Source organism: Bos javanicus, chromosome 5 (assembly GCF_032452875.1).
Source record: "Bos javanicus breed banteng chromosome 5, ARS-OSU_banteng_1.0, whole genome shotgun sequence".
Taxonomy (NCBI): domain Eukaryota; kingdom Metazoa; phylum Chordata; class Mammalia; order Artiodactyla; family Bovidae; genus Bos; species Bos javanicus.
In genome coordinates, this window is record NC_083872.1 from 17,590,275 (window position 1) to 17,613,989 (window position 23,715).

General features: G+C 36.8%; 1 pseudogene; it reads right to left on the minus strand.

Annotated features, from left to right (window-relative positions):
* Positions 1–12,974: 12,974 nt before the first annotated feature.
* On the minus strand, positions 12,975–14,199 carry LOC133248803 (prostaglandin reductase 2-like; annotated as a pseudogene).
* Positions 14,200–23,715: the final 9,516 nt, after the last annotated feature.

A 23,715-nucleotide genomic window follows, 5' to 3' on the forward strand; every position in this document is an offset into this window, starting at 1 on the left:
AGAGGCTCTTTAGTTCTTCTTCACTTTCTGCCATAAGGGTGGTGTCATCTGCATATCTGAGGTTATTGATATTTCTCCCAGCAATCTTGATTCTAACTTGTGTTTCCTCCAGCCCAGCGTTACTCATGATGTGCTCTGCTTAGATATATGTTGCATACATAGATATTTACAATTGTTATGTCTTCCTCTTGGATTGATACCTAGAACATTATGTAGTGTCCTTCCTTTTCTCTTATAATCTTCTTTATTTTAAGAAGATTATAATCTTTAATCTTCTCTATTTTATCTGATATGAGGATTGTTACCCAAGCTTTCTTTTGCTTCCCATTTGCATGGAATATATTTTTCCATCCTCTCATGTTAAGTCTATGTGTGTTTCGAGGTTTAAAGTGGGTTTCTTGTAGACAGCATATATATGGGTCTTGTTTTTGTATCCATTCAGTCAGTCTGTGTCTTTTAGTTGGAGCATTTAATCCATTTATGTTTAAAGTAATTATTGATATACATGCTCATATTGCCATTTTCTTAATTGGGGTTGATTTTGTAGATTTTTTTTCTTCTCTTCTATTTCTTGACTATACAAGTCCTTTTAACATTTGTCCTTTAACTTAACTATATAAGTCCCTTTATGACAAATGTTTAGTGGTACTGAATTCTCTTAACTTTTGCTTGTCTGAAAAGCTTTTTATTTCTCCATCAATTTTGAATGAGATCCTTGCTGGGTACTGTAATCTTGTTTGTAGACTTTTCACTTTCATTATTTTAAATATATCCTGCCATTTCCTTCTGGCCTGAAGAGTTTCTGCTGAAAGATCAGCTGTTAAGCATATGAGATTTCAGTTGGATGTTACTTATTGCTTCTCCCTAGGTGCTTTTAATATTCTTTGTGTTTAGTCTTTGAAGGCAATGGCACCCCACTCCAGTACTTTTTCCTAGAAAATCCCATGGACGGAGTAGCCTGGCAGGCTGCAGTCCATGGGGTCGCTAGAGTTGGACACGACTGAATGACTTCATTTTCACTTTTCACTTTCATGCATTGGAGAAGGAAATGGCAACCCACTCCAGTGTTCTTGCCTGGAGAATCCCAGAGACAGAGGAGCATGGTGGGCTGCCGTCTATGGGGTTGCACAGAGTCAGACGTGACTGAAGTGACTTAGCAGTTTGATTAGTATGTGTCTTGGCATATTTCTCCTTGGGTTTATCCTGTATGGGATACTTTGTGCCTCTTGGACTTGATTGACTATTCCCTTTTTTACGTTGGGGAAATTTTCAACTATAATCTCTTCAAAAATTTTCTCATACCCTTTCTTTTTCTCTTCTTCTTCAGGGACCCCTATAATTCAAATGTTGGTGTGTTTGTTATTGTCCCAGAGGTCTCTGAGACCATCCTCAGTTCTTTTCATTGTTTTTACTTTATTCTGCTCTTCAGAAGTTATTTCCACCCTTTTATCTTCCAGTTCACTGATTTGTTCTTCTGCCTCAGATATTCTGCTATTGATTCCTTTTAGAGTATTTTTAATTTCAGTAATTGTGTTATTTGTCTCTGTATGTTTATTCTTTAATTTTTCTAGGTCTTTGTTAATTGATTCTTGCATTTTCTCCATTTTGTTTTCAAGGTTTTCGATCACCTTTACTATCATTATTCTGAATTCTTTTTCAGGTAGTTTGCCTATTTCCTCTTCATTTATTTAGACTTTTGTGTTTCTAGTTTGTTCCTTCGTGTGTAGTATTTCTCTGCCTTTTCATTATTTTATTATTTATTTTAACTTATTGTGTTTGAGGTCTCCTTTTCCCAGACTTTAAGGTTAAATTCTTTCTTCCTTTAGGTTTCTGTCCTCCTGAGGTTGGTCCAGTGGTTTGTGTAAGCTTCTTATAGGGTGAGATTTGTGCTGAGTTTTTGTTTGTTTTTCCTCTGATGGGCATGGCTGAGTGAGGTCTTGATCCTGTCTGCTAATGATTGGGTTTATATTTTTGTCTTGTTTGTTGTTTAGATGAGGCATCTTTCACAGGGTGCTAGTGGTGGTTGGGTGATGCTGGGCCTTGTATTCTTGTATAACATTGGGCAGGTTACTTAACTAGTTTCTTCCTTAATTTCCTCAGATATAAAAATAAACTGAAAGGAACTTAACTCATAAGTGAATGATTAATTCATTCATAAATATATACAATGTCTGACAAAGAGGAAGCTTGCTTAGTCAAGGTAGTCTATTATCATCTCAAAGCACTGAAACTGTTAGTGCATTTATAATGAATGTTTATTAATAAATGTTAATTTAAAGTAAAGCAGTGAAGCTCTGGAAAATGTTTTTTTAATTAAACATACATTTGTTGAGCAACTACTACATACTTGACACTCTTCTATAATTTAGAAATACAAAATTAAATGAGACAGGATCCTCAGATAGTTTGCAAACTAAGACTCTTCTTTAATTTTCAATGAAGGGCTTATTTATCTTTAAGAAGATATCATTTTAAACTGGTGACCTGTGCTTGATATTAAATAGAGCTCTAAGACAGAAATTGAGAAAGATGAAAATTAAAGACAGGAAGATACCACGAAATCGCCAGTGACAAAGTGGACTACAAAGAATTCATTCCAACTAAGGAGAAAAAGAGATAAATTAAAAATAACTAATAAATGGGAATGTGTTAATTTCTGTGTTTGTAACCATTCAGCATAGAAATGTATTCTTTAAAAAGAAATATTTTACAGTTTTCCTTCTAACACAAATAGTACCACTTTCCACACCATGCCTCAATTTTAGGAATAATTTTTAAAGGGGAACTAGTGGAGTTAGTCAATCCTTTGGTTAGGATTTGATAGAAATATAACTATTATTTTGATCTGCATAATCACAACAATCAAAATTTCAACAAGTTAATACAAGTATTTTCTATTTATAAAAGGTTGGTGAATTGAATAATACATATGGTTCAATTATTACTTGAGATATCTCCATCATCCATGTCCTACCCCATGCAGTTCATCTTCGGCTCCAGTTGATATTGAAGTTCCCACACAAAGGTACACATCCTCTTAACTTGATATGCATTGCTCTTTGAATTATAGCTAGGCTTGGTTTGGTAGATTGATATACTGATATATTGAAAATCTGTATAATACAATCTATAAAATTCAGGTAAAATGAAAGATTTCCTTTTTTTTTTTCCAATTTACATAGACACCAAGTTGTTTAGTGCCCAATGTAGACAAAAAATTACTGGGTGAACAAGTAGGCCATATCTTTTAAGGCAAGAAACTTGCCAATGTCCATCAATAAGGGAGGTGAAGGGCCTTATGACATTTTTAATATATGCTGAACATATCAACACTAAATGAATGGGATATAGCTTCTTTCGTTGTTGATTTATAAATAAATTTGAACTCATAACTGAAGCATAGAATTTTTAATGCCTACTGAATGAAGATAGAGCCTAAGGCAATTATATATATATATATATATATATATATACTTGTGAAGTTTTATTAGGTAGACAATTAGTACACATCTTAGGAGTGCAAGCAATTTTTGATAGTAAAATAGATGGATGGAGATGAATTTCTTAGTCAAAACTATTTTCCTGCAACATTCTATGCCTATCATGTGAGACTGTGGTAGTCAGGGTCATACTATATAATAAGTCTTTCCCAGGGAACAGGAAGAAAAAGGAAAGGAATAAGTACACTCTCAAGAAGTCCATAATTAAAGTGATGTGTTGGTCATCATCTGTCTAATCCTTAAACATTGATTTAACCAAAGTTTCTCTTTCTAGTCTTTTTGTCTAATGAAAAGGAGATTGTTGGGTCGGTGGGAAAGATTCCTGGTTCTGATGGAAAGAATCAGCTTTCAAAGAGTGAGAACCATTCAGGCCTGCAGAGATGTGTAAAAATAACCAAATATACACATACACACATACACATAAAAAATCTGCCTATACTTTAGTACTGAAAATATTTAAGTTCCTCCTGTTTAAGATATTCTTAATTGAAATTTTGAAAATTATTTTAAGATTAATAATCACTACCAAAACTATTTTGAAACTACTATTTGATTAGTATCAAAAATATTTGTTAATATATGATGCTTTTTTGCATCTAATAGTTGTTTGGGTTACTTGGCTTTATTTCAACTTCGTTATAACTGTAAGCAAAATGTAAGCTCTGTGAGGTTGTTTTCTTTCTTTCTTTCTTTCTTATATTCAGTATCTATCTTAAATCATACAAATTTAGAAACACGTTAGCTCATTGTAGGTTTTAAAGTTGGCAAACACTAGTGAAAAACTAACTACGAGGCATTCTGAGGTAATCCTATCCCTTTCCAAAGAGGAGTCAAACAAATTGCTCATCAATCTGTTTTTGCATTCAGAAAGAATGGGTGTTAATAATCCAACTTGAAATCACAACCATGGACTCTTTAATCTGCAGGATCAATTTGTGCAAAGAAGATAAAAAAATTTTCAGAGACACATGGGACACTCCAGTATAGCAGAAAGTATTACCTTTAGTATTTCCTATTTGGTTTCAAATAGAAAAAGGAGTCCGTCAAGGCTGTATATTGTCATCCGGCTTATTTAACTTATATGCAGAGTACATCATGAGAAATGGCTGGGCTGGATGAAGTACAAGTTGGAATCAAGATTGCCAGGAGAAATATCAACAACCTCAGATATGCAGATGACACCACCCTTATGGCAGAAAGTGAAGAAGAACTAAAGAGCCTCTTGATGAAAGTAAAAGAGGAGAGTGAAAAACTTGGCTTAAAGCCCAGCTTTCAAAAAACTATGTTCATGGCATCTGGTCCCATCAGTTCATGGCAAATAGATGGGAAAACACTGGCTGACTTTATTTTGGGGGGCTCCAAAATCACTGCAGATGGTGACTGCAGCCATGAAATTAAAAGACGCTTACTCCTTGGAAGGAAAGTTATGACCAACATAGACAGCATATTAAAAAGCAGAGACATTACTTTGCCAACAAAGGTCCATCTAGTCAAGGTTATGGTTTTTCCAGTAGTCATGTATGGATGTGAGAGTTGGGCTATAAAGAAAGCTGAACATCAAAGAATTGATGTTTTTGAACTTTGGTATTAGAGAATACTCTTGAGAGTCCCTTGGACTGCAAGGAGATCCAACCACTCCATCTTAAAGGAGATCAGTCCTAGGTGTTCATTGGAAGGACTGATGTTGAAACTGAAACTCCAATACTTTGGCCACCTGATGTGAAGAACTGACTCATTTGAAAAGACTCTGATGCTGGGAAAGATTGAAGGCAGGAGGAGAAGGGGACGATAGAGGATGAGATGGTTGGATGGCATCACCGACTCAATGGACATGAGTTTGGGTAGACTCCGTGAGTTGGTGATGGACAGGGAGACCTGGTGTGCTATGGTCCATGGTGTGGCAAAGAGTCAGACACAACTGAGCAACTGAACTGAACTGATTACCTTTAGATACAACCCAATTACTTATCAGCAGAAAGAGAGGCAATCCCAGGGCTGGACTATTATTTCAGATTCAATTTCTAGTTATCTCTTGAATATCTTTGATGTTACAGAAAAATATGTTAGCAAATTTACAACATTGATCTAATGCCAAAAGTGGTTTTTCAGAATTGTCTCTAACAAAAAGAATATAAAAACTCAATAAACTGCATAACATCATTCTCCACTTGATATAGTTTTAGATGTTTGTAAATGTTATCGTTCACAGACAAGTTTCAATGTGATTTAATGCTACAATGCATAACTGCCTCTTTTTCATAAAAACATGTTTAAACTTTTGGTACAAATACAAAATCTATCTTTTAAAAAGCTTATAGTTAGGGGAGAAAAGTTTTCAAACTCAATCTCTTTTTTTCTAACCTCCTGTTTGTTCTTTTTCCACTCACCATGCAAATTCAACCTTCAATACAACTAAGAGCTACTTTGTTTAAAAACAGATCTGCTCTTAAACAACACAAGATGTGTTCTATCACCAAAGTATTTATTGAATAACTGCCATGTATCAAGCACTGTGATAAGCACATGTAGATAAATATCAGTAAAGTATAAAAGCCTAAAATCTTGAGAATTTCCTATTGCTTACTTATTCTTTATATTGCTTATTTATTTTTTAGTTTGACATACATAACTCCAATTTCAACCCAACCAACTTCTGCACCTTGATTTCTCTTTATTTCATTTCATGCACTCAACCCTCCATTCACCCTGAATATTCCAATGCTTTTTATTCCTGTTTGGTGTTATCTATGATATAGTCCTCTCCCACCTGAAATTCTCAACCTGTGAAACACCTACCTACTTTAGGACCATGATTAAGTTATTTCCTAATTAATAAAACATTTCCTAAATCCCCTAGTAAAAGCCATTCACTTCCTCCTCTGAGGAAGTGCTTGGTTCTTCCCTCATTCAAATTAGTATTAAAATTATACCATGAAGTAATACTTTCACAGACAATGAGGGAAAGAAAATTAAAAAGAGTATTAAAAAATCTAATGTTATAAAAAATAATGTGAAAGACACCTATTGCTATTCACTAAATAATATGTTAGCAGAGAGAAATACAATGGCTTTCCCAACAAAGACTGGGAAGGTGGGAAAAGCGAATAGTTTACTTTGTGATAATATTGAAAAATTCATGTACTAAATGTACAAATGAGAGATAAAAATTATTTATACACCCAAAATATATAAATATGTATTTGTCAAATAGTTATTTTTACAGGACATCAAAATTCCTAGTACTCAGAGAAACTAATACTAGCATATCAAAGAGGTATACAGACTTGTTTATTTCAAATTAAACTAGAGCATTTAGAAAATGAAGTCACTCTTGGAAGCAGAATCATAAGTAAGGAAATTATAATGAGTAAAGAAAAAGTTTAAAAGCAGGTAAGTTCAAGACACACATGTTGAGACAAATATCTAGTGATGGAAAATGCAAATGGATCAGATAATAATAAAATGCAAAATAATGAGATAATATATCTGATTATATTAAAACTTCTTTTTGATGTGCATAAAACTAAAACTTATTAAAATTACAGAATTTATAAAAGTTGCAGCATAAGAGAGTTGGGTGTGATAGTTTGTGTGTCTCCAGCCTCTAGTTATTCAATCAAATACTAATCTAAATATAGCTGTGAAAGCATGTTGCAGTTATCACTAAAGTTCAGGAATAGCCGATTTTAAGTAAAGGGATTCTTTTAGTTCATCTGAGTAGTCTTGATTCAATCAGTTGAAAGACCCTAAGAACAGAACCGAGGCTTCCCCACAGAGGAAAAAATTCTGCCTGAGGATAAGAGCTTTGACTCTTGTTGCAGAATTCCAGCCTATCCTTCCTGAAGACCTACCTTATGGGATTCAGATTTTCATCCTTACCTCCTAAAAGCATGGAAATCAATTCCTTGCAGTAAATCACAATATTTTCTCCTACTGGTAATGTTTCTCTGGCTGACACTGACATATGGTGTTTAATGTCTTTATCTGTCATATAATATTTGTAATTTCTTTTAGTTAATACATAGTCATTTAGCAAGCAGTTATTTCAAAGTTTGGGGCAAGTAACTGAATTCAGCTAGTCTCTGCTCAGTATTTGACTAATTAGTCTATTCAGCCAAAACAGTTTTGACTCCTGGATGTCACTGACCATAACCAAGTTTAAACTTGAGCCTGCCTCCAAGCATGATCCTCTTCCAGTACTCCTAATCTCTGATATGGCATATCTAGGTTCATCCCAGAAATCTGAGAGTTGTCTCTAACACAGTTCTCTTTCTCAGTCTTCCACATCAAGTCCACCACTATCTATCATAGCAGTTCCAGAAACCTATATATTAATATAAAGGACTAGGGAAGGTTGTGAACACAATCAGCTGGAAAGTGAGAAACTAGGGCTAAAAAATAGCACTTTACATATAACCAAGAGTTTCCAAAATCAATGTGTTGACCCATTTCTTTCTTTCTGCACTGTACTGTCTTAATCAATGGATAGTAGCTTTCTAAGTGCATCCCCTGCTTCTCTCTCCTTTTGTCATCTGAAGAATATTTTTAAGCACCTACTATAAGACTGACATCTCCTGGTACTAGAGTTAGTTTAACAAAAGAAAGGGAAAAAAAAAAATTGGCTGTCATAGAACTTGCATTCTCCTGGAAGAAAAGATAGAAATAAAAATAATTTAGGTAATTCACACGTTAGAAATTAATGAGTGCTTTGAAAAAAAATTAAGTCATGTAAGAGGAATGAGAGTGCTGGGAAGAGGTAAAATAAATATTTTTAGAAGTGTGCTCAAGGTAGGCTTCAAAGATCAAAAGCATTGATGTAGATCGAGGAAAGACTCTGAGTCATATGTCAACAATGATTTATTATTGTGGGTGAGACTGAGGAAGAGCAAGATTCAGGGTGGCTGTGAAAGAATGAATGAAGGTAAGAGGGAAGGAGATCAGACAGCTCAGGAAACTAAGAAGCAGGCTGTGCAAGCACTTGAAAGTCACTGAATTCTAACTCTAAACCAGAAGGAAGGACAATAAAGAGTTTTGAACAAAGGTGACATCATCCAGCTTGCATTTTAAATGATTCTTATTATTGCTGTGTTGAGAATAAATGGTAGAGGAGTAAGTGCAGATATAGGGAAGTCAGTTAAGAAGCTATTAAAAATATAAGTGAGAGACAAGGGCTGCACCAAAATGAAAGCAGAAAGGATCAGAAATTCTGGATATATTTTCAATGTAGACCAAACAGGATTTTCTAACTGATTGGACAAATGTCCATATAGTAATCAATGAAATATTTTTTAATTCACTTAGCAACCAATATTTGTTGGGTCTTATTTTCTGCCATGTATTTCTCTAGGATCTGGTGATAGAAACATCACAAAAACAATATGATCCCTAAAGTGTGATCATTTCAAGTCATTATCTAAAACCATTCAAACTCTTGCCATCTATTTAAAATAAAACTCTAGTTCTTTAAAGATGGGCAATCAAAACTGTTAAGATCTGGTTCTTGCTTTTTCTCCAATATGTTCCTCCTAGCCTGTCTCCCCTCTTCAAGCTAACTGTATTTTCCATTCACACTCAACTGTTCATTTTGCTTCTGAAGTTTGTCTATATTCCTTTCTCAGTGGAATTTCCAGCTCAGGTCTCATATTCATTGCATATCTATGCAGTCTTTTGGATTCACCTTAGATAGCACCTCTTCTGAGAAATGTTCTCTGATCCCTCATGGCTCTCAAACATGCAATTCTTGTCTTTCCATAACAACTCATACACTGGTTCTGTTTATAACCAAGATATAAGTACATATTACGGACACGACTGAGCGACTGAACTGACTGATGGAGCCATTACCAAATATTATCTTAATAAATAATTGATAAATTCTTCAGTTCAGTTCAGTTCAGTTCAGTTGCTCAGTTGTGTCCGACTCTTTGCGACCTCATGAATCGCAGCACGCCAGGCCTCCCTGTCCATCACCAACTCCAGGAGTTCACTCAAACTCACGTCCATTGAGTCGGTGATGCCATCCAGCCATCTCATTCTCTGTCGTACCCTTCTCCTCCTGCCCCTAATCCCTCCCAGCATCAGAGTCTTTTCCAATGAGTCAACTCTTCACATGAGGTGGCCAAAGTATTGCAGGTTCAGCTTTAGCATCAGTCCTTCCAATGAACACCCAGGACTGACATCTCCTTTAGGATGGACCAGTTGGATCTCCTTGCAGTCCAAGGGACTCTCAAGAGTCTTCTCCAACACCACAGTTCAAAAGCATCAATTCTTCGGGACTCAGCTTTCTTCACAGTCCAACTCTCACATCCATATATGACCACAGGAAAAACCATAGTCTTGACTAGACGGATCTTTGTTGGCAAAGTAATATCTCTCCTTTTGAAAATGCTATCTAGGTTGGTCATAACTTTCCTTCCAAGGAGTAAGCGTCTTTTAATTTCATGGCTGCAGTCACCATCTGCAGTGATTTTGGAGCCCAGAAAAATAAAGTCTGACACTGTTTCCACTGTTTCCCCATCTATTTCCCATGAAGTGACGGGACCAGATTCCATGATCTTAGTTTTCTGAATGTTGAGCTTTAAGCCAATTGTTTGACTCTCCTCTTTCACTTTCATCAAGAGGCTTTTTGCCATAAGGGTGGTGTCATCAGCATATCTGAGGTTATAGATATTTCTCCTGGCAATCTTGATTCCAGCTTGTGCTTCTTCCAGCCCAGCATTTCTCATGATGTACTATGCATATAAGTTAAATAAGCAGTGTGAAAATCTTAGGACACACTAAATCTCTGGTATGAATTTGGAAAATACCCCAGTCTTAAAGATTTGAAAAGAATCTAATCACACCAAACTCTGTTCTGTTTCTAGCAACATTGGTCTTCTTTCAATTGTTCTACAAATTAAGCTCTTTTTCTCTGGGAGGGTCCTCACATGAGTTGTTGGTACTACTTCAATCTTTATCTGAAAACTTCCTAATGCTTCAGTAATATCTTTGATCTCACTCCCTCAGAGGGTTCTTCCCAGACCCTCCCACCTGAATTAGAGCACCTCACTTAATTCTCTTTTAAAAAACTTTCAATTATCCTTTAAGTTAGGAGCAAACTCATATTAGCACAGTTACGCTCACAATTATTACTTAATATCTCTCTTCCATTAGTCAACAATGTCTCTGAGGTCAGTATCAGATCTGTTTTCTTTTTTACTTCTTGTGTTTATTTTTAGCTGTTTTATTGAAGGATGTTGTTTAAAAGGAAAACTACATATTAATGTATTATAAGTGTGGAGCTTGAGGCATTCTCAGAAACAAAACACCTGTATAAAACAATCCAAGATCAAGGAACAGTTTATTACTAACACTCAGGAAATTTCATTCATTCTCTATTCCTGTCCTCATCCTCCCTAGCTGCAAGGTCTAACTACTATTTCGAGTTTAATAGCATAGGTCACCTTTGCCTTTTTCTGTATTTTATCTTAATGGAACATACACTATGTTCTAATGCAACCCCATTTTTTTCTGGCATTATGTTTATGAATTTCACCCATATTGCTGATACAACGGCAAGTTATTTTCATCATGGTATGGTGTTTCATTTGGAAATGGCAACCCACTCCAGTATTCTTGCCTGGAGAATCCCAGGGATGGGGACGCCTGGTGGGCTGCCTTCTATGCGGTTGCACAGAGTCGGACACGACTGAAGCGACTTAGCAGAGTAGCAGCAGCAGCAATAATATATATTTATGTTATTTCCAGCTCTTGGTTATTATCAATGTCATTGCTATGAACTTTCTTACACATGCCTATTCAGTTCAGTCACTCAGTCGTGTCCAACTTTTTGTGACCCCATGGGCTACAGCATGCCAGGCCTCCCTTTCCATCACCAACTCCTGGAGTCCACCCAAACTCATGTCCATTGAGTCGGTGATGCCATCCAGCCATCTCATCCTCTGTCATCCCGTTCTCCTCCTGCCCCTAATCCATCCCAGCATCAGGATCTTTTCAAATGAGTCAGTTCTTCACATAAGGTGGCCAAAGTAATGGAGTTTCAGCTTCAGCATCAGTCCTTCCAATGAATATTCAGGACTGATCTCCTTTAGGATGGACTGGTTGGATCTCCTTACAGTCCAAGGGACTCTCAAGAGTCTTGAACACCACAGTTAAAAAGCATCAATATTTTGGTGCTCAGCATCTTTTACAGTCCAACTCTCACATCCATACATTACTACTGGAAAAAAAATAGCTTTGACTAGATGGATCTTTGTTGGCAAAGTACTATCTCTGCTTTTTTATTTATTTATTTATTTTTAAATCCTCAATTTTACTGTATTAAAGGGTTGATTACAATGAATAAAACAAATGTTCTTATATAGAGATACATTAATAGCTCCTGAACATTCATGTTTACAACCATTTGTTACTTTTCCTCAGTCAGTTCTGTCATTTTTTGAAGCTGTATTTAAATCTTTTTCATCACCTAAAACTTGAAGTGATGTCTATACCTATTTCTCTTGAAATCTTTGTAACTATTTGATAGTATGCACCTACTAACCTAAAATAAACATAGGCTTTTATCAATATAGATTTCGGTTTTTAGGCTATACTGTGGACTACTTGGCAAAACACAAATAGATCATCTTCTGTAGTATCTCCCTCCATCAACCTAACCAGTCTCAGTTATTTAACTTACACTACTTCCTACATAAAGCCTCTATTCTACTCCAAAAACTGTTCCACAAGCTCAGAATTTCCCCAAATCCTGCGCACACACACACACACACCCTGCCATTAAGTCCCTTTTCCATCAACACAATATGGAAACACCATCCCATTTATTCTTATATCAAGCTACGGTTCAAGAATTATGTAGAGCATTTCCAATTGAATACATATTTGTAAGTGTCTTTTCAAGCGTTCTATTTTATTTTATTTTGTGTGTGTGTGTGTGTGTGTGTTTATTTTTTTATTTTTTATTTTTTTCAGGTTTTAGAAAAACAAGGAAAAATTTATTTATTTTTTATTCCTTTATTTCTCATGTGTTCCCCATCCTGAACCCTCCTCCCTCCTTCCTCCCCATACCATCCCTCTGGGTCATCCCAGTGCACCAGCCCCAAGCATCCAGCATCGTGCATTGAACCTGGACTGGCATCTCGTTTCATACATGACATTTCACATGTTTCAATGCCATTCTCCCAAATTTTAAACAAACATTATAAAGTTATAAAAACTATTAATTTAAAAATGTTTTGTATGATCTATTAAAATTACATAAATCTCCAACAGTTTCTGAATATCTGATATAAATTTCATGTAATATTTGTTTTAGCAAAAGAAGGAAAAATAGGTCATGTTGACATCAACCTATTATTGTAAATAATCATATAGGATGTAGAGTAAATATATGATATTGAAGATATAGGAGGGAATTATGTTGTACAATTAAGAAAATATCACCTATTATCACATTTAAAGCAAAGCGATCTATACTCTTAAGGGTTTTTTTACTGTGTCTTGAAATCTTTCAGCAGAATTGAAAGAAATCCATGTATTTCCTTGATGAAGATGTTTATTGAGATTACAAAGAGGTATCTCCTGAAATGCAAACTATCTGCTTTCCAATGTTACCTCCTGTCATCATGGACTGGAATGCAGCTCCCATGTTTTCCAATCCATTTATTCTAGTCTCTTTGATCTTTAGCTTTCCTTTTTTAAACCATTGACTCAGTTGGAGAATACCAAACTAAAATTTATCCTTATAATTTAACGCCAGAAATCTTTCTCTTGTGATGTTTCTTTCTTTCTGGATTGCTTCTATAGCAGGGCGTAGTGGAGGAGGATAAGGCACATCTTTGTTGTACTGAGAAATTTGACCACAGAGGATGATGTGGCTGTTCCGATTCATCTGACTTATCACTGTATCACTGATGTCACCGCCAACATTGTTCAAGTAAACATCCACTCCAGCTGGGCATAATTTATGGAGTTGTTCTGCAACATTCCCCTCTTTATAATTAATTGCAGCATCGAAGCCCAATTCTGAGGTCAAAAAGAGGCACTTCTCAGGTGTTCCACAAATTCCCACGACTTTGGAACAGCCCAGCAAACGGCCAATCTGCCCAGCCAAGGATCCACAAGCACCAGCAGCCCCACCGACAACCATTGTTTGATTAGGTCCAGCAGTTATATGACTTTTTTCCTGTACCCCAATCAAGGAAGTCAAACCAGGCATCCCTATAGCTTCAAGAAAGTATGAAAGGTGTCCATCCACAAGTTGTGGGTCTACCTTTTCAAGGATATTTCCATCCAGAATAACCTTGGTTTGCCAGGGCCAATAGAAGGAAGTCACAAAATCCCCTTTTGTAAAATTTGTGTTTTCTTTCTTCTATAATCCCAACACCTCCAGCATCAACCACCTGAGACAGCTGCCAAGGTGTTATATAGTCACTGCCAGTGTCTTCATTCATTCTACAACACATGTAAGGATCCATGGAAAGATAAAGAGTTCTGACTTGTACTTGTCTTTCATTGACACAATCTGGTAAGTTTACTTCTTCTACTTGGAAATTTTCTGCCACCGGATGACCATTTTTTCCAGGTCTGGAATTCAATACCACTCTTTGTACAATCATCACCTTGTTTGAACAGTGGTCTCACAAGACTTCTGTATAAAATAACTCATCAAGCAAACCATATTCACCAGGTATGACATTAAGTAGGTTCTTAATTGGTGGTAAGCAATATTTCCTGGTGGTTCAGACCATAAAGAATCCACCGCTGACAAGCTCAGGAGCTTTTTAATAATACACTTTCTAGGTTGGTCATAGCTTTTCTTCCAAGCAATAAGTGTTTTTTAATTTCCTGGCTGCAGTCACAATCTTCAGTGATTTTGGAGCCTCCCAAAAATAGTCAGCCACTGCTTCCACTATTTCCCCATCTATTTGCCGTGAAGTGATGGGACCAGATGCCATGGTCTCAGTTTTCTGAATGTTACACTTTAAGCCAAATTTTTCACTCTCCTCTTTCACTTTCATCAAAAGACTCTTTAGTTCTTCACTTTCTGCATAACTGAGGTTATTGATATTACTCCTGGAAATCTTGATTCCAGCTTGTGCTTCATCCAGCCCAGTGACTCATGATGTACTCTGCATATACGTTAAATAAGCAGGGTGACGATATACAGCCTTGATGTACTCCTTTTCCTATTTGGAACCAGTCTGTTGTTCCATGACCCGTTCTAACTGTTGCTTTCTGACCTGCACATGGATTTCTTGGGAGGCAGGTCAGGTGGTCTGGTATTCCTATCTCTTGAAGATTTTTCCACAGTTTGTTGTGATCCACACAATCAAAGGTGTTGGTATAGTCAATAAAGCAGAAATAGATGATTTTCTGGAACTCTCTTGCTTTTTTGATGATCCAGTGGATGTTGGCAATCTGATCTATGGTTCCTCTGCCTTTTCTAAACCCAGCTTGAACATCTGGAAGTTCATGGTTCATGTACTGTTGAAGCCTGGCTTGGAGAACTTTGAGCATTACTTTAATAGCATGTAAAATGAGTGCAATTGTGCGGTAGTTTGAGCATTCTTTGGCATTGCCTTTTTTTGAGATTGGAATGAAAACTGACCTTTTCCAGTCCTGTGGCCACTGCTGAGTTTTCCAAAAGTGCTGGCATATTGAGTGCAGCACTTTCACAGAATCATCTTTTAGGATTTGAAATAACTCAACTGGAATTCCATCACCTCTACCTGCTTTCTTTAGTTATGCTTCCTAAGGCCCTCTTGACTTCACATTCCAGGATGTCTGGCTCTAGGTAAGTGATCACACCATTTCGATTATCTGGGTTGTAAAGGTCTTTTTTGTATAGTTCTTCTGTGTATTCTTGCCACCTCTTCTTAATATCTTCTCCTTCTGTTAGGGCCATACAATTTCTGTCCTTTTGCATGAAATGTTCCCTTGGTATCTCTAATTTTCTTGAACAGATCTCTAGTCTTTCCCATTCTATTGTTTTCCTCTATTTCTTTGCACTGATGACTGAGGAAGGCTTTCTTGTCTCTCTTTGCTATTCTTTGGAATTCTGCATTCAAATGGGTATATCTTTCCTTTTCTCCTTTACTTTTGCTTCTCTTCTTTTCACAGCTATTTGTAAGGCCTCCTCAGACAGCCATTTTATTTTTTTTGCTTTTCCTTGGGGATGGTCTTATCCCTGTCTCCTGTACAATGTCATGATCCTTCATCCATAGTTCATCAGGCACTCTGTCTAACAGATCTAGTCTCTTAAATCTATTTCTCACTTCCACTATATAATCATAAGGGATTTCATTTAGGTTATACCTGAATGGTCTAGTGGTTTTCCCCACTTTCTTCAATTTAAGTCTGAATTTGGCATAAGGAGTTCATGATCTGAGCCACAGTCAGCTCCCAGTCTTGTTTTTGCTGACTGTATAGAGCTTCTCCATCTTTGGCTGCAAAGAATATAATCAATCTGATTTTGGTGTTGACCATCTGGCAATGTTTATGTGCAGAGTCTTCTCTTTTGTGTTTTTGGAAGAGGGTGTTTGCTATGACCTGTGTGTTCTCTTTGCCAAACTCTATTAGCCTTTGCCCTTCTTCATTCTGTATTCCAAGGGAAAATTTGCCTGTTATTCCAAGTGTTTCTTGACTTCCTACATTTGCATTCCATTCCCCTATAATGAAAAGGACATCTTTTATGGGTGTTAGTTCTAGAAGGTCTTGTAGATCTTTATAGAACCATTCACTTTCAGCTTCTTCAGCATTACTGGTTGGAGCATAGATTTGGATTACTGTGATATTGAATGGTTTGCCTTGGAAACGAACAGAGAGCATTCTGTCGTTTTTGAGATTGCATCTAAGTACTGCATTTTGGACTCTTTTGTTGACTATGAGGGCTACTCTAGTTCTTCTAAGGGATTCTGACCCACAGTAGTAGATATAGTGATCATCTGAGTTAAATTCACCCAATCCAATTCAATTTAGTTAGCTGATTCCTAAAATGTCAACGTTCATTCTTGCCATCTCCTGTTTGGCCACTTCCAATGTGCCTTGATTCATGGACCTAACATTCCAGGTTCCTATGCAATATTGCTCTTTACAGCATCAGAGCTTGCTTCCATCACTAGTCACATCCACAATTGGGTGTTTTTTTGGTTTGGCTCCATCTCTTCATTCTTTCCGGAGTTATTTCTCCACTGATCTCCAATAGCAATTGGGCACCTACCGACCTGTGGATTTTATCTTTCAGTGTCCTATCTTTTTCCTTTCCTGGTTGTTCATGGGGTTCTCAAGGCAAGAATACTGAAGTTTGTTGCCATTCCCTTCTCCAGTGACCACATTTTGTCAGAATTCTCATCATGACCCGTCCATCTTGGATGGTTGCACAGGGCATGGCTCATAGTTTCACTGAGTTAGACAAAGCTGTGGTCTATGTAACCAGATTGGTTAGTTTTCTGTGATTGTCATTTTCAGTCTGTCTGCCCTCTGATGGAGAAGGATAAGAGGCTTATGGGAGCTTCCTGATGGGAGAGACTGACTGAAGGGGAAACTGGGTCTTGTTCTGATGGGTGGGGCCATGCTCAGTAAAACTTTAATCCAATTTTCTGTTGATGGCCTATTAGTGAAGATAAATATGGATTTCTTTTGAGCATATACCTAGACTTGTAAATGTGGGGCAAAAAGCATATATGTTCAGCTATAGTCAATACTGCTAAACAGGTTTCAAAAAGTAATTGTACCAATTTGCATGCTCACTACAGAGTTTCAGCTGTTTCAAATACTTATTTCCTAGCAAACAGTGGAGATTTTCAATATTTTAAATTTTATCTGTTTTTGTGAGTATGTGGTAGTTGCCTTAATTTTAATTTCCTGATGATTAACATGTTTAAAGATCTTTTTATGTTTACAGACAATAATATATTCTTTTAAATAAATGTTTATTTGCATGTATTACCTATTTTTAACTGGGTTACATGTCATTTTTCAGTTAATTGAAGAAATTTTTGTCACCTATACATATTGTGACAGTTTTCAGCCTTGTGGGATTGCTTTGCACTTTGTTAATGGAGATTTTTGCAGTCCACTTGTTGTCAATCTTAATTTAGTTCAATATGTCAATCTCTCTATATATAGTTAGTGATTTTGTGCATGTGTATCTTCTTTAAGAAACCTTTGTATACTCTGAGGACACAAAGATGTTATATCTTTTCTTAAAAAAACTTTACTCATTTGTCTTCAACATTTAGACCTAAAATTCATTTGGAATTGATTTTTGTGTATTTTTTTGAGATATGCATTGCCTTTTTAAATCACAGATATATTCTCAGCACACAGCAATAAAATTGAGTAAATAGTCCTTGAATGTCTGACAAATATGAATAAGTGAAAACAGGATTTAGGAAAGCTCTAAAAAAGTAAGGTATATAGGGTCATGTGTGTAAAGCAGATATATTAAATTAGCTGTTCAAAATTCCATTATCAACTTCATTATCTCTTCTTTGCTATGTTAAATCTTGATATCTTAGCTTCCGTTGCAGCTGTAGCCTTTTTCAGGTGAATAAGTTATAAGAAGAAGTCAACTGGCTGCCCTGGTGGTCTTAAATGGTAAAGAATCTGCCTGCAATGCAGGAGTCCCAGGTAGAGAAGGGAATGGCAATCCACTCCAGTATTCTTGCCTGGAGAATCCCATGGACAGAGAAGCCTGGTGGGCTACATTACATAGAGCTGCAAAGAGTCAGACAAAACTGAACAAATAACACTATTGACACTAGAAGTCAACAACAGATATCCCTTTCTTTTCCTCTTGCCAGTGTCCTGTAATATGTTCACAGTATGATGCCTGACACTGGGGAAGGGAATGGCAACCACTTCAGCATTATTGCCTTGAGAAACCCATGAACAGTATGAAAAGGCAAAAAGATAGGACACTGAAAGATGAAATCCCCAGGATGGTAGGTGCCCAATAAGATATGGGAGATCAGTGGAGAAATAACTCCAGAAAGAATGAAGAGATGGTGACAAAGCAAAAAAACACCCAGTTGTGGATGTGACTGGTGATGGTATTAAATTCTGACACTGTAGGAATCTGGAATGTTAGGTCCATGAATCAAGGTAAATTGAAGTAGTCAACAGGAAATGGCAAAAGTGAACATCGACATTTTAGGAATCAGTGCACTAAAATGGACTGGAATGGGTGAATTTAACTCAGATAACCATTATATACACTACTGTGGGTAAGAATCCCTTAGAAGAAATGGAGTAGCCCTCATAGTGAACAAAAGAGTCTGAAGTGAAGTACTTGGATGCAATCTCAAAAATGACAGAATGATCTCTGTTCGTTTCCAAGGCAAACCATTCAATATCACAGTAATCCAAATATATGTTCCAACCAGTAATGCTAAGAAGCTGAAGGTGAGTGGTTCTATGAAGACTTACAAGACCTTCTAACTAACACCCAAAAAATATGCTCTTTTCATTATAGGGGACTGGAATGCAAAAGTAGGAAGTCGAGAGATACCTGGAGTAACAAGCCAGCAAGGCAAAGGGTAAAAGAGTTTTCCAAAGAGAATGCACTGGTCATAGCAAACACCGTCTTCCAACAACACAGGAGATTACTCTACACATGAACATAACCAAATGGTCAATACAGAAATGAGATTGATTATATTCTTTGCAGCCAAAGATGGAGAAGCTCTATACAGTCAGCAAAAACAAGACCGGGAGCTGACTGTAGCTCAGATCATGAACTCCTTATTGCCAAATTCTGACTTAAATTGAAGAAAGTAGGGAAAACCACTAGACCATTCAGGTATGACCTAAATCAAAACCTGTAAAATGATACTGTAGAAGTGACAAACAGATTCATGGCATTAGATCTGATAGACAGAGTGCCTGAAGAACTATGGATGGAGGTTCGTGATACTGTACAGGAGGCAGTGATCAAGACCATCCCCAAGAAAGAGAAATGCAAAAAGGCAAAATGGTTGCCTAAAGAGGCCTTACAAATAACTGAGAAAGGAAGAGAGGCTAAAGGCAAAGGAGAAAAGAAAAGATACATCCATTTGAATGCAGAGTTCCAAAGAACAGCAAGGAGAGATAAGAAATCCTTCCTCAGTGATCAATACAAAGAATAGAGGAAAACAAAGAATGGGAATGCCTAGAGATCTCTTCAAGAAAATTAGAGATACCAAGGGAACTTTTCATGCAAAGACGGGCACAATAAAGGACAGAAATGGTATGGACCTAACAGAAGCAGAAGATATTAAGAAGAGGTGGCAAAAATACAAAGAACTATACAAAAAACCTTCACAATCCAGATAACCATAACGGTGTGATCACTCATCTAGAGCCAGACATCCTGGAATGTGAAGTCAAGTGGGCCTTAGGAATCTTCACTATGAACAAAGCTAGTGGAGGTGAGGAATTCCAGTTGAGCTTTTTCAAATCCTAAAAGATGATTTGTGAAAGTGCTGCACTCAATATGTAGCACATTTGGAAAACTCAGCAGTGGGCACAGGACTGGAAAAGGTTAGTTTTCATTCCAATCCCAAAGAAAAGCAATGTCAAAGATTGCTTAAACTACCACACGATTGCTCTCATCTCACAGGCTAACAAACTAATGCTCAAAATTCTCCAAGCCAGGTTTCAACAGTACATGAATCATGAACTTCCAGATGTTCAAGCTGGATTAAGAAAAGGCAGAGGAACCAGAGATCAAGTTGCCAACATCTGTTGGCTCATCAAAAAAGCAAGAGAGTTCCAGAGAAACATTTACTTCCGCTTTATTGACTATGCCAAAGCCTTTGACCATGTGGATCACAACAAACTGTGGAAATTCTGAAAGATATGGGAATACCAGACCACCTGACCTGCCTCCTGAGATATCTGTTCTTAGGTCAAGAAGCAACTGCTAGAACTGGACATGGAACAACACACTGGTTCCAGATCAGGAAAGGAGTACATCACAGCTGTATATTGTCACCCTGCTTATTTAACTTATATCCAGAGATCATCATGCAAAATGCTGGGCTGAATGAAATATAAGCTGGAATCAAGATTGCTGGGATAAATATCAATAACCTCAGATATGCAGATGGCACCACATTATGGCAGCAAGTGATGAAAAATTAAAGAGCCTCTTGATGAAAGTGAAAGAGGAGAGTGAAAGATTTGGCTTAAAACCCAACATTCAGAAAATTAAGATCATGGCATCCTGACCCATCACTTCATGGCAAATAGACGGAGAAACAATGGAAAGAGTGACACACTATTTTTTCTGGCTCTAAAATGAAGATGGTGACTGTAACCATGAAATTAAAAGATGCTTTCCTCTTGGAATAAAAGCTATGACCAACCTAGGCAGCAATTGAAAAGCAGAGACATTACTTTGCTGACAAAATCCGACCAGTCAAAGCTATGGTCTGTCCAGTAGTCATGTATGGATGTGAGAGTTGGACTATAAAGAAAGCTGAGCACCAAATAATTGATGCTTTTGAATTGTGGTACTGGAGAAGACTCTTGAGAGTCCCTTGGACAGGAACGAGATCCAACCAGTCCATCCTAAAGGAGATCAGCCCTGAACATTCATTGGAAGGACTGATGCTGAAGCTGAAACTCCAATACTTTGGCCACCTCGCGTGAAGTGTTGACTCATTGGAAAAGACCCTCATGCTCGCATAGGTTGAAGGTATAAGAAGTGGACGACAGGGTGAAATGGTTGGATGGCCTCACCTACTCAATCAATATGAGTTTGAGAAAGCTCCAGGAGTTGGTGATGGACAGGAAAGCCTGGCATTTTGCAGTCCATGGGACCACAAAGAGTCAGACTCACCTGGTTGACTGAACTGACTGATTTATGATACCTGAAGATACAGCAGGTATATTGTAGCCCTGAGGTTACAACAATGAACATCAACAACAACAACAATATCAACAACAAAAACTCAAATTGTAAGAAACTTATTTTTAAGGAAAAAATATAACAAGATGCATGGTTCCCAACATTATTATTGAACATTTATGCCAGTCATATTCTTGAACTTTTTGGTATGCATTAAAAATGACCTCCATTTGTATTCTTTGGACACATTTTTAGCTTAGTTTTCTTTTATATGTAACCAAATGCATTCATAAAGGGAGAAGTCTAAGGGATCAATCTACATTTTATGTTTGAGAAGGCCATATGTTTTGAAAGATAATTTTCTCATGCACCATAAGTTGAGACATAAGGAATGTCCTTCATTTTAGACTGTGTTTAGTTCAGTTCAGTTGCTCAGTCATATCCGACTCTTCGTGACCCTATGGAGTGCAGCACACCAGGCTTCCCTGTCCATTACCAACTCCCGGAGTTTACTCAAACTCATGTCCATCGGGTCAGTGATGCCATCCAACCATCTCATCGTCTGTCATCCCCTTCTCCTTCTGCCTTCAATCTTTCCCAGCATCAGGGTCTTTTCCAAGGAGTCAGTTCTTTGCATCAGGTGGCCAAAGTTCAAAACACTCAAGTTCAAAAGCATCTGTGCTCACATAAGTTAGAAAGACCTAGCCTGAACCCCTGCAGTCTACTACACTTTCCTTTTCTGAGAAATATACTTAGTAACACTCACAGGCCTTTAGTGTGTGCTCTATTACAAAATAAAATAGGAAAGACATCATATTTTTTGAGTTATTTTGGAGAAAATCTTACAATTATATGGGAAAGGTATCTGACATAAGGTAGGTATTTGATAATTATTAGGTATGCTTCTCTGGTGGCTTAGATGGTCATGAATCTGCGTGCAGTGCAGGAGACCTGGATTCAATCCCTGGCTTGGGATGATCCCCTGGAGAAGGGAATGGCTATCCACTCTAAGATTCTTTTCGGGAGAATTCCATGGACAGAGGATCCTGGTGGCTATAGTCCTTAAGGTTGTAAGAGTTGGACATTACTGAGCCACTAACACACACTCATACCCTCTCACTTTAATTATAGTATTTATTTATAGTACATACCTGAGAAAAGCATCTAATAAACGATAAACCAGTAAACAAACAAAAAAAAAAAAACAAAAAACCAAGAGAATTTTTTTTTCAATAGAGATATGTACTAGAAATTCATTTTGTCCAAATGACAGCTCTCTTGGAAGTCATACTTGGAACACATATGTCACATGTGAAGTTCAATTAAAATATCTTTCACCTTGTAGAAAAAAGGAAAAGGATATTTTCTGACATTTACAATATCAATGTTACTTGTCACATTCAATGTCAAATGTTACAAATTTTAACTATTATTTTGTGGCAACTGTTTAATAAATTATCATGGCCTAAGAACTTTATGAAGCTTCCAGAATCTGTAAATTATTATCAGACAGTTGCATCAGTGCCAGGAAAGCAATCCTAATGATTTTATGGGAAGATAATTTATTTATCTAAATATTTAGAATTGTATGACAATTTTTAGAATACTTTTCTATAGTTTCTCAGGTGGCACTAGTGGTAAAGAAGATACCTACCAATGCAGGAAATATAAGAGACACTGGTTTGATCCCTGGGTCAGGAAAATCCCCTGGAGGAAGGCAGGGCAACCCACCCCGTATTCTTGCCTGATGAATCCCATGGACAGAGGAACCTAGTGGACTACAGTCCATGGGGTCACAAAGGGTCGGACATGACTGAAGCAACTTAGCACACGCATATATTGTTGCTCAAGAAGGTAACAAGCATAATTCTGAGATTTATTATCTCATCTGTAGTTTGTGCTGATGAATTAATAAAAGCAAATTCATCTTTCTTCAGAGTAGAAAATCAAATCACATCTCAAATTTGTTTTATACTAATAGGATATTACATTAATTCAAATATTTGATTTGTTTTTCAGGCAAGCAACAAGGAAAAATGAGAGAAATAAGAGTAATTATAAAAAAGACTTATATACCCTTGAAATTGATAAAACCAATTTTAGATGGCATATACAACATTAAGAAAATCAAGGGGGACAAAAAAGATATCAGTAAACTTTTAACTGGCCTTTTAAAAGTCTCATTTGGCTTAGAAATGTTCCTAAGGAGAGAAAAATAACAGAACATTTTGCTTTTTTGTTGTTTTTTTTGTTGTTGTTACAAATAAATCAAGAAATTATACCCTAATCAATTGAAGATGTGCATTTCAGGAAATCACTGAGCTCTAAGGGAGCAAATACTGGCAAAGCTTACTACTACACAACACAGTTACTTCAACA